The 12,500-nt window shown below is 35.6% G+C and overlaps 1 protein-coding gene across 1 annotated transcript in view; it reads right to left on the reverse strand.

The window, feature by feature from the left end:
• The window catches only part of LOC136831368 (orexin/Hypocretin receptor type 1-like), a 166,276-nt gene that overhangs the window by 153,390 nt on the left and 386 nt on the right, over positions 1–12,500 (reverse strand). The window contains 1 exon segment of the mRNA XM_067091694.1: positions 12,453–12,500. This exon segment is cut by the window's right edge and continues 386 nt beyond it. The gene's annotated coding sequence lies outside the window, so the exon portion shown is untranslated.

Consider the following 12,500-nt stretch of genomic DNA (forward strand, 5'->3'; position numbering starts at 1 on the left):
AGTGTTCGAAATGAGTAGCTTAAAATTCAAGTGGACGAAATCTTTAGTCCTAATTTGATGATGTATTATTCAAGCGGGTAGAATCTTGGTGCGCAGGGTTCAAGTGAATGAAATCTGAGTGTCCTAATTTTACAGTGTAAATTTCACGTCAATTAAGTCTCGGTGTCCTAATTTAATAACATAAATTTCAAGTCAGGGACATCTTCGTGTCCTAATCTGATGGCGTAAAATTCATGCTAATGTCATCTTGGTCTCATAGTTTGATAGGATAAAATTCAAGTCAACAAAATCTGCGTCCTAATTAGTGGAAAAGACAGGTCAACGAAAACTTAGTGTCCTAGTTAGATAGAGCTAAATAAAAATAAAAATGAAAAGAAAAGTGGAATCATAGTACTCGCTTTACAACAGGAAAATAGAGGTTGATATCAGGGAAATTCGGGAGTTTGTTTTCGTTCTGGGTCAAACGGAGTTGTTCGCGGACAATGCTTGAAATTCGTTCATAATTTTGTTTGCAAATGAAATAGCATGTAAGGCGCGTATATTTTTCAACCATCCAATATACCTGCGTTCATTGCAAAAATAACGCCTTTACCGAGGCTGCAACCCTAGTGTTAATTTGCTTTATCTTTATCATAAATAATAACCACCTTGAGAAAAAAAAAAGCTCAGAAAAAATACTGTGGTCGAACACTATTAGAATGGCCATGTTTTCATCTCCTTTTTGCATATTGCTTGCACATGGAATATGCAAGCATTATGCAACTGGAGGCAATACTTGTAGCGCATATGGATGATAGGAGCTGATTGCTTCGAAGATTGCTCCCAAACCCGGTCATTATTGGGCTGACAGAATTCTTTTAGGATCATTGTTTTTTCTTGAGTGGCACTTACTCCCATCCCCCACCCTCCACCCTACCCCCCGTACGAAAGTACTTTGGACACGTCCCCGCCTCTGTCTATAACTGTAGCCACACCCAACCTACTGAATCGGACTCGCTGTTGCCCGTGTTTAGGCAGACATGTGTATTCAGACTCTTAATAACTTAAGATAGTTCTTTTAATGTCCCTTCGGCTCCCGGTTGCGTTAGATCTCGTCTTTAGCGTTTCCTGAGATTTGTTTTTGTTCTTTTCTTGTATCACATAGCTGTCTAACAATTTCTAACTTTGTCGTTTCAATTTACGGGGCTCTTTTAGTCCCTGACTCTAGTAATGCGTTGCAGCTGTCTGGTTAAAATACTTTAGAATAATAATAATAATCATTATCATCATCATCATCATCATCATCATCCCGCTGTTCCACTTTCCTTTCCTCCTCCAACTACTCAAAAGACTTCCTTCAGTGAATCATAATTATACTGAGAGTGTATTAGGAAGCAATTAAATAAGTAATAAATTCGGGACACGTTTAAAATTCAGGTAAATAAATAAATAAAAAAATGATGGAGGAATCTTTAATGCACTTTAAATGTTCCTGCATCTGGGTGACGCATGTGTTCCAAGTTATCCATTACCTGATTGGCAATATATTTTCGCAGAGTTCTTTCGTAGTATCGACTGATGGCTCGGATTATGGAAGGGTATTGCAGTTGCAAAAGGTATAAAGAAGCAAATTGGAAAGGATTACCCAGTCTGTTTATCTCTCTATCTATAGAATAAAGAACAATGCAGATGTTATATTTATTTGCCGAGAGAGAGAGAGAGAGTACTCACTCAGATAATCCTGAATAACTGAAGATTGATTAACCTCTGGATTTGTTGGAATAGAACCTCAATTTTTTTTTGTTGATCCCTTAGAACGTTCTGAATAATCGTTATCTATTTATGCATTTATCTGTCTTTACCTTCTGCACGTTCATGAAACTAAGATAGCCTACCATACGGTGTGTTATTTCATTACACCATATTGTTCATCAAATGTATTTTTTCTGTGAAACGATTTTTATTAACCTTGGTTTCACGATTACAGCATTTATTCTTGAGTTCTTTGTTCCCGCGTCTGTACGTTGTCAGAGCACATTCAGATCCGGTAACGTATCCTTGCTTTTATTACATTTCTAAATAGGAGCATTAAAATTCCATTGCATCGAGTTTTCAGGTTTTCAGATAATCTTGGGCATGATAATCATGAAGTGATCTTGCCTGTAATGTAAACATTGTTTTAGTAGAGAGGGAGAGGAGAGAGATGCAACAAATAAGCAAGAAGATAAGACTGAAAAAAGTATAGGAGCTAAAAGAAGAGAAACTTCGACGAGCAGATAAATTCGCATATAGAGACAAAGAAAATGTAAACGTGTGTTTCAGAAATGGAAACTATTTAGTCTGCTGGAACTAGGTGACATCCATTTCCATTTCCGTCCCTATCCCATACTGATGTCATTTCTTTATCCCTCAATTTCCCTTTTCGTTATTCCTGAATTGACCCATTTATTACTGTTAGATCAGCAGAGTCAACGCCATGTGGTTTTCACTGTTCTTTTTTATGTAACTTTTTTTTTCCAAGGCTAGCTTCTGTCTCGTTTATTTTGTACGAGAATCTCTGATGTGGTGTAGTTTCTCTGTGTCACTGATATTATTGTATATTTCATCATGGGGATTGTGGCCCTTGTACGAAAGAAATATTTTTACTTTATTTTGTAAGTTATTTTGAAGTGGTGATTTATTTCGATAATATATATATATATATATATATATATATATATATATATATATATATATATATATATATATATATATATATAGACAGAGAGAGAGAGAGAGAGAGAGAGAGAGAGAGAGAGAGAGAGAGAGAGAGAGAGAGAGAGAGAGAGAGAGAGAGAGAGCATTCCTTTATGCATGAATTTCTTTATTTTTAATGAATGGACAGACATATTTCTTTGGAGTTGTATGGAATGAATTTTGTGTTGTGCATTTCATCTTGGGAGTTTTGAGGAAGGGTCTTTCTTGCGCTATCTCTTCTAAAGTGGAAAATGACAAATGTCATATATATATATATATATATATATATATATATATATATATATATATATATATATATATATATATATATATATATATATATATATATATATGGGAATCGAGGATCGAGACCCGGCGGTACCGATTCATTTATCACTTTAAAAATTCTCCTCCGGTGATAGTTCTTCATCGGGGATATTCCCGAAGTAGAGTGAATTGGATATTAAACGACATTTAGTAGCCTCATGATTACATATAAATCATATATATATATATATATATTGATAAAAATATATATATATATATATATATATATATATATATATATATATATATATATATATATATATATATATATATATATGTGTGTGTGTGTGTGTGTGTGTGTGTGTGTGTGTGTGTGTGTGTGTAATCCTCTAATGTGGAAACTGTCATATATATATATATATATATATATATATATATATATATATATATATATATATATATATATATATATATATATATATATATATATATATGTGTGTGTGTGTGTGTGTGTGTGTGTGTGTGTGTGTGTGTGTGTGTGTGTGTGTGTGTATGTGTGCATATTTTTATGTAATTCTGTCCGTCTTATAATCAATTTTAGATGTAGGACCTCCCTGTGACTCACTGCCACACGCGCTAGACCATTCCACGCCACCTAATGTTTCTCCTTTTGATTGTCACATACTTTGAACTTATGTCTGTGTTTCACGTTAGTAGCGAGGCAGAGAACTATAAATAGACGTACATTTCACTTCCACAGGGAACTGTAAGCTTGGGCTTAGAGAACGTCAATCGCATTACCGAAGGGAAGTAGCCCGAACTGATGGAAAAAGACACAGAAAACTGGGTTAGAGCTGGAGGAAAAAGGCTGCTTATCCTTTGGGTACGCACTTCTGTTTTTGTTCTGTTACCCCTTATCCTTTTCACATTTGTACTTCGTCTATTTATTGATCTTGTTTTCTTATGCATTTCATCTTACATTTTAACTTCAAAATATATGTTTCCATTTTTTTTTATTCGGTCACGTAATTGTGAATATTTTATCGGCCTTTCTTGATTTGGAAAAGTAAATTAAATTTCTTTTAATATTCCAGGGTCGAACATTTGCTTTTCTAAAAACGATGATGCGTTCGGCGTCATGCATTCACTCGAGTAATGTCTTATTTATAAAGGAGAAATGGAAATAAAATTGTCTGCATAGAGAGAAATAAGTTTTTGATAAGCTAAAGTTATTTATGATAAAAAAATTTAAACTAATACATCGTTAGATCGTCTCTAGTAGTAATATTATGGTATTCTTTCTTTAAAAAACTCATAGAATGAAGCTTTATTATCCTCGATTTTAGTATGCTTTATAAAAAGACATCAAGTTTGGTTAATCCAAGATACCTATTAACACAGGTTAACAAGTACAATATCTGATGGAACACTACATGATTTATCTATTTTCGTGATATTTGTTTTTATTCTTATAAAGCCTGGCGTATTATGTTAAACTGACGAGTGCATGCCATGGGCTGAAGCTGCAATGTCATCTGCCCTGAGGTATGGCAACATTGGTCACCGTGGGGCTTATTTATCTGGACTCTGGCATCAGTGCATGTTGCGATGCAATCTGTTTGGGTTTTGGCAACAATGCAGCCTGCAAGGCCACCCATTAGATGGCCCCGGTTCATTTTCTACCTCGTTAGATGCCGTGATTTGTAATTAGTCGAGCGTCTTAAGTGCCGAATTCGTCTCCTGAATCACCTTCGTTAGGAATAAATAGGTTTACATTAAACTAATGAGTCTGGGGGATTTCACCGACCCAGATGCTGTTGTCGATTCCATTGTTTGGCATCGGATGCATGGAAAGCTTTTAGTATCTGCTGAAGAATTTTATGGTAATTAGAATAAATTAATTCAGATTTAAATGTTATTGTTGCCCTCTCCTTGTTTACCTTTTTGAAATGTCGACCATATACGAGTACTTGCTGTCCTGTTTTCTTTCTTCGCTTCTTATTTCAATACACTTGCAAAAAATTAAAATTCTGGTTTATTTCGCATTTGGTTGTATCTTTCAGTCGTTCTAACAGTATTTTATGTTAAAGGTTGAGCATTTTGAAGATAAAACTTCTTTTTCACTGTTGACAATGAAAATATTATTTTAACTTAAATGGAGGAATTGTACAACGAATTCCAAATTTTGATAATGAAAGATAATATCTGTGAGTGAAGAGAGAGAACCTCGCTATGAATCAACATGCCATGGACACTGAAGATCCTGGTGCTGACTGCCTTGACAAAGCCCAAAGACTTTGGCAGGGTGCAGCTGGCGCGAGTTTCGACAAGTCACATTGAGGCCCCATCGCCAACAGAGTGGATGAAGAAGTAAAATCCTGGGTACTGAGGTCGAACACGCATAACTAAAGAAGTGTAAATCGCGCCAAAATGAAGTTTGGGCTCTGTACGTCCGTTTGTACGTCTGTTTGTTAAGGAATTAGTCAATAACTGATGAACGAACTTTTACAAGATTTTCTTAAAAGGTCTACCACATTTCAGGAACAACTCACTCGATTTTGGTGTCTATGAGTATAAATCTGGAATCGGGGTTTGTTATCACTTCCCTTATTCCTATTGTTACTGACGGTAGGCATTTTGCAGAAAGCAGAAGCTTCCTCGTGCTTCTGAAACGAAGTAAAGATAATACAAAGCATTTCGTTGACTATTCTATCCTTCCTTAGAATTCATGAAAGGAAGAGTAAATGACTTACAGGATTTGGGTATGTGAACTAATTTTCTTCCTTTTACTTCAAGTCGTATTACCTTATACATGTGTGTTTTGTGTACATAATGTACATAATATATATATATATATATATATATATATATATATATATATATATATATATATATATATATATATATATATATATATATATATATATATATGTGTGTGTGTGTGTGTGTGTGTGTGTGTGATACAGTATATATATATATATATATATATATATATATATATATATATATATATATATATATATATATATATATATATGTGTGTGTGTGTGTGTGTGTGTGTGTGTGTGTGTGTGTGTGTGTAATCACAAATTGCCACACAACTTCACTGATTATATATTCATATTACTCGTATTACGTTCCAATAAGATGGGATGGTTTAGATTCCAGATTCTTTATTTTACCAAGTGCAACCTTTCGGTGACATACATCTTCTTCAGGCACAGATTGATTGATTTATGGCTACTAAAACTTCAGGTCCCGATGCACAGAGGAATTAACAGCTACACTTGGGTGCATATGTATATACTCCAGCCAACATCTGTCGATTCTATTTCTGCTCCCTGGCGGGACCTGCTCGTTGATTTTCAGCTTCTCCTGCCCTTCCCTGCAGTTGTCTTGATTTCCGTGTTTTTTTTTTTTTTTTTTTTGCTTAATCCTTCATTTTTCGGAATTGTCCCCTTGCTGTCCTTCTTGTTGTTTATACTCTTCTTAAAATTATTATATATTATCTCACAAGTAATCTTGTCCTCAAAATGAATCCCACCGTTTCTTTCCAGTAGTTTCTTTTTTGTAAGAGTTGATGAGGGCATTCTCTAACATTACCCTCGATGTTTTATTCTTGTTGTTATATATATAAAACCCGTATTTTTCCAGTTTTTATTATGGTTGTAATTCCAGCAGTGTTTGTTCAGCGCCGAGGCTTGGTTGTAATGGCGAATGTTCTGCTTTTGCTCCTTGCACGATTTGCCGCTCTGACCAAAATATACTATATCACATTTGTCACAAGGTGCTAGGTAGACCCCGCCCCCTCTTCTCCCCTTTTATGGGTATGTTTTTTCTGGTTACCTGATTCCTCATGCTGTTTTTATAATTTCCGACTAATCTAATATTATTCAGTCCCTTGTTTAATTCCTGAATAATGTTATTGTTTGGAATGATCGTAGTTTTCTTGTTTATTACGTCCTTGTCGTAGAGCCTTTCCCCATAGTAGCGTTACCTAGCCTTCCTATGCGCCTTCCCCACCAGTGATACCTTGGGGAGGAAGAGGAATTGATTAGTTGTTAGGATGAATTTACTTTAAATTTACTTTAGATGAGGAGAAAGTAGGGACAATGCCCTTCTTGGATGCTAAGCTCACAAGGGCAGGTAGCAAAGCAGAGTATAGTACACACAGAAAAGACACACATGTCAGATTTCACTTACTTTCACATGTATTCGAGCCACACGAAATGATATCAAGATAGGAATGCTGACAGGGTTGATTATAATTGCCTGAAAGGTTTTCAACCCACCTTTTGCTGACCAGGGCTTGAATATCTATTTGCTCCTAAAAAAAAAAAAAAAAAAAAAAAAAAAATATGGGATGTATACCTGACAGTCAGATATCCCAGGTTTTTTTTTCTTTCTTTCTTTTAGGAAGCAAATAGATATTCAAGCCCCTGGTCCGCAAAAGGTGGGTTGAAAACCTTTCAGGCAATTATAATCAACACTGTCAGCATTCCTATCTTGATATCATTTCGTGTGGCTCGAATACATGTGTAAGTAAGTAAAATCTGACATGTGTGTCTTTTCTGTGTATACTATACTCTGCTTTGCTACCATGCCCTTGTGAGCTTAAGCATCCAGGAAGGGCATTGTCCCTACTTTCTCCTCTTCTAAAGTAAATTTAAAGTAAATTCATCCAAACAACTAATCAATTCCTCTTCCTCCCCAAGGTAATATTACTAAGGTGTCGTCTACATGCCTAACCCATTTAACTATCTCGACCCAAGGTATCTTAATTTTCCCACCTCTTCCGTATCCAGCCATTCCATAAATATATTCGCCAAAATGGGCAATAGGCAAGGACCTATGGCCACCCCATTCTTTAATCACGTTCATGCTCAAGGCTGCCTCCAGTAGGTTTAGGAATACATTTTTATTCATATCACAATTGTACTTGCCTTTATCCAAGTTTTTCTGATAATTTCTACGGTTTTCTTAACCGGCACGCTAGTGAACAATAACACGAACTTTTCAAAGGAAGTCTGTAAAGATTAACTTTCTGTTTGCGAAGGATTTTATGTCTTCCGTAGATTTGAATAACTTGATGTTAATAAGTCGTCTAAACTAGATATCTCAGGTTAGCCTATAATATATTTTCTCGGTTTAATTTTTTTTTTTTTTGGGGGGGGTACCTTTATTACGATTACATGTAGGAGAAAATGTTTTGATTAAACCAGTAAGAAAATTATTAATATCATACCCATCAGATCTCTTTCCACAAGGACATTGACAATTATCACATCGAGATTTGACGACTTTTCCTCTGCTGCCAAGCTTTGACCTCTTTTTTCCTGTACCATTTTTTCTGTACTGTTATAAATGTCGAAACTTTCCTCTTGCTTTCATTTTCCCCTACTTTTATTACCTACAAGTTTTCTTCCCATTTCCGTGTCCCACAGTTGTCAAGAAACGTTTATCGCCTCACTGGTTTTCCTTACCACCTCTTTCTCGCTTGCTTTTTCGGGCCGGGGTACGATTGGACTATAGTCTGCATTTTAGTCAAAGAATAACAAGTAAAAAATGCGCCGAAGTTTCTTCGGCACAATCGAGTTTTCTCTCCGGTGGTCGCCTCAGCCACGTCCCATAAAACTCGTAGCCGCGGCCCATGAAACTCAGCCACGATCCGGTGGTGGCCTATGTTGTTGGTACCTATAACGCTGCCAGAAGTACGATTATGGCTAACTTTAACTTTAAATAAAATAAAAACTACAGAGGCTAGAGGGCTGCAATTTAGTATGTTTGATGATTGGAGGGTGGATGATCAACATACCAATTTGCAGCCATCTAGCCTCATTAGTTTTTAAGATCTGAGGGCGAACGGACAGACAAAGCCGGTACAATAGTTTTCTTTCACAGAAAACTAAAAAGCTGTCGTTAATAGTGGTTCAGATTAAAACTGCTGTATTTATTCATGTATTTGACAGAATTTCAGCCAAATGCTCTTAAATTGGTGCCATACATGACATTTGTTTCATGATTTTCATCGAATTGAATTACATGATAAAAATTGCACCATGAAAGTTCCGTGTCTTTACCAATTTAAGAGATTTTACGGAAATGGACAGGAAAGGGAAAACTGCTTTGGTGATACATCTCTTTCTACAGTATCCTTCCAGTTATTTTAAGCTTCTTGCTAGTTGACTGAAGCCAGTCCTACAAAGTATTTTGCTCTCTCTCTCTCTCTCTCTCTCTCTCTCTCTCTCTCTCTCTCTCTCTCTCTCTCCTCTTGTCACGCTTCTTCTTGAATATATTACATGCCTGCCATACTCCACTAGTTTTTTTTAGAGTACCTTTCGTAACTGTATAATCACACACGTTCATAGCATATTTTATTTTTTTATTTACTTCTCTTTTTATTTCTTAAGTTTATCGATCTATGTGCGTGTTTACCTATTTGTTCGTAATTTTTATAATGATTTAATTTCAGTGTTCTCAAAAGTCTATATTAATTCGCAAGATACCTTAGATTTTCTCATGCTATGATGTATGAGGTTTAGTACATTTATATTTATTCATACTAAAAAGCACTTTCATGAAAAAAAGCCGTATCTCATTATACAAGAAATATTTGACATAAACCAAGTAAATTTAGATTGCAGTATAAATGCTGCGAGAAAACTGGCTTTGGTAAAAATAAACTAATTTTGAAGGTTTTAAACACACATACACACACACACACACACACACTCATCCAAAGGTTAGGACTCTGCCATGACAGATTCAACATCATTGCCATTAATATTTTTACGTCACTTTTTCTCATTACGGGATTAGTCGTTTAAAATGAGTTTTCTGCAGGCTTTTCTGAGCTGTCCTCTTAGAGTTTGAATGTTCGTCAGGTCCCGGCATTCACGCGTCCCCCTCACGATTTCCTCTCCCTAGTGGTATCCGTCCTTCTACTTCCCTATATATGCCTTTCCGACCATCTGTTCCTCATGCCTTCTCTTCATGTGTCCAAACCATATCAGTCTTCGATACCACATTTCTACACCAGTTCTGGACCGATTCTTAATATTCTATAGTCACACATTTTCAGAATGTTATCCATTTACCTTGTTTGTGTCTATGTTCATGGTGCTCAGAGTAGCGCAGGCCTTAGGTACCCATCGGAGGTCTTTGCTCTTTACTAATTGGGTGTTTTTATTTACCTGTAAGCTAGCTATCTCAGCTTCTGCCTTACATCCCAGTGTGGTCCCTAGGAAACAGAAACGCTCTACCTCCCTTAGACCTTCAACTCTTCTTTCTTTCTATGTGCACGTGAAGCGCATCTCCTGCATCGGAAATCTCGTACTTCATGCATGTTGTATAATCCTAAGTTCCTTTTGTGACAATATTTGTTACATTCGGTTTAAAGTTCTTAGTTAACTTCAGCACCTCTCCGCCACCTTTGTCAGGAGAAGAACCACATGGCCACTTTCCTAACCATACTATTTTCTTTGATTCTTTTCCAGTCACCATAAACTTTGTTTTTCTTTCGTTGAATTTCAGTCCCATCACATCCATTCCATTCTTCCACGTCATAAATATTTATTACTACCTCTTCTTCTGATTCTGGGGTGAACATTAAGTCATCCAGCTGCCGAGCTCCCTCTTTCTGCAGTCTTTAGTAGCTTCTTCCAGTATTATGATAAACAGCAAAGGGCTCAGCGGTGACCCTTGAGGGGAACCAACGTTTAACTCAAATTCATCTGGTACACCTGCCACTGTTCACTTTAGATCTAATGTTATAATCAAGTGATTCTGCCTTCAAAATGCCCATTTGATTCCTTGTGCGGTACTTTATCAAATGTCTTTCCCAGATTCATAAATGTGTGGTATTTTTCTTTCTCTTTGTATGATACTTTTCCCTCAGTAAGTATGAAGAATTCCTCCAGCACCTTTTCGTGCATTTTCATAGTATGCTCATATCGTGTTATTCTTCTATACTTTCCATATTACCGTGTGCCAAATATCAACAGTGAGTATTGACCTAGGCAACAAGTGGATAAAATAAACATTCTATGTTACAAATCATGTTATTGTCATACTTAATTTCTTAATGATTTACGTGTGCTAACAGTAATTTGTAAACATTAGCAAATATGCTTTCTAGGTGCATTGTCCAAATTTATTCATAATTCACATTTTTATTCCTGTCATATAGTTCCAAAAAAGATGTTGATGAGGATATAGCGGAAAAGAAACGTTACAGAATGTGCATACTATATCTTTCATACCTCTGAGTTTTATTTTTAAACAATGTTTTTTTGTAAGTCTTTACATTACTTGGTTTAGAAAGTAAACTTGCAAAGGTTATGCGATAGTTTTTCATCACCATCATTGCCTACAAAGCTGCGTGTAGCAAAGCGCAGCCGACTTTCTTGTCCTTTATTTTTCACAAATTTCCACCCATCACCTGACTCACTTCTTACAGCTCTTCCGGTGCCAACACAGGCCTAGTTGACACAGCCATTGCTTTTCTCTTAGGGGCTGAGGTTAGGACATGTCCAGGCCATCTCCATCTCCCTTTCACAATAATCTCTTCTACATATGAAAATTCCTTAAGTTTCCATATGGTACCATTTCTAACTCAATCTTGACATCTAACTCCTAATACTATTATTAAAGCTTTATTCTCAAATCGATAAAGTCTTTTATAGTTTCATTTTCATGATTCATGCCCATATCGTACTAGAATTATGCAGCCTTACTTTAGTATGTAATTTCAGTCTTTTTGATTACCAAATCTTTCAACCTGCCTATTGCTTGATTTGCCTTTTTAGTCTGTCGCCAAATTCGAATTCACGACAACCTGTGTTGTATGTTTTCTTTTCTAAATATAAAAGACTCATTTTCATTAATCCTTTCCAATCTAAAGTTTTTTCGTCCCTCTGAGCCCCATATCTGTACATACATGATTGTTCCATTAAGCAAGCTTTGTAAATCTTGTGGTCCTGTTGCTTATTATAACAGTATCGTCGTCATATTCTAAGTCTCAAGTTTCAGTCTTTTTCACACTTTTTCAGTTCATTTACTAAATATATACAGTATAAAGAAACAAGGAAGAGTTCATTTATCATATAAGTATCTTCTTGAACAGTAACTGTACTCAAGATATTTAGCTAATAAAATCAACTTATTGGATCTATAACACAGTTGCGGTTAAGTTTATATTAATTGAGATTACAGGAAAATTTTAAATGGTTATTTATTATGTGGTGTAGCGACATCATTCTCCACAAAACAGTAAGCAATAAAGGAAATCGGTAAAACCTTAAATAAATAAAAAAAAAAATTTGTAAGTTTTGTTAAAGTTGATGTTCTATATTATTGAGAGTAAGTAAAAATTTAAATGACACTGATAAGGCGATTTTGAAAGATATAATCTAAGAATAACAATACCCTTTATGCTTTGGAGGAATTAAATTAGCTACTGTCTGACTTACCGGTTCTAAAATATTTTGTACGTGCAGTGCATTGTATTTTCCTCAGTT

The sequence above is a fragment of the Macrobrachium rosenbergii genome, chromosome 48 (genome assembly GCF_040412425.1).
Source record: "Macrobrachium rosenbergii isolate ZJJX-2024 chromosome 48, ASM4041242v1, whole genome shotgun sequence".
Lineage (NCBI taxonomy): Eukaryota > Metazoa > Arthropoda > Malacostraca > Decapoda > Palaemonidae > Macrobrachium > Macrobrachium rosenbergii.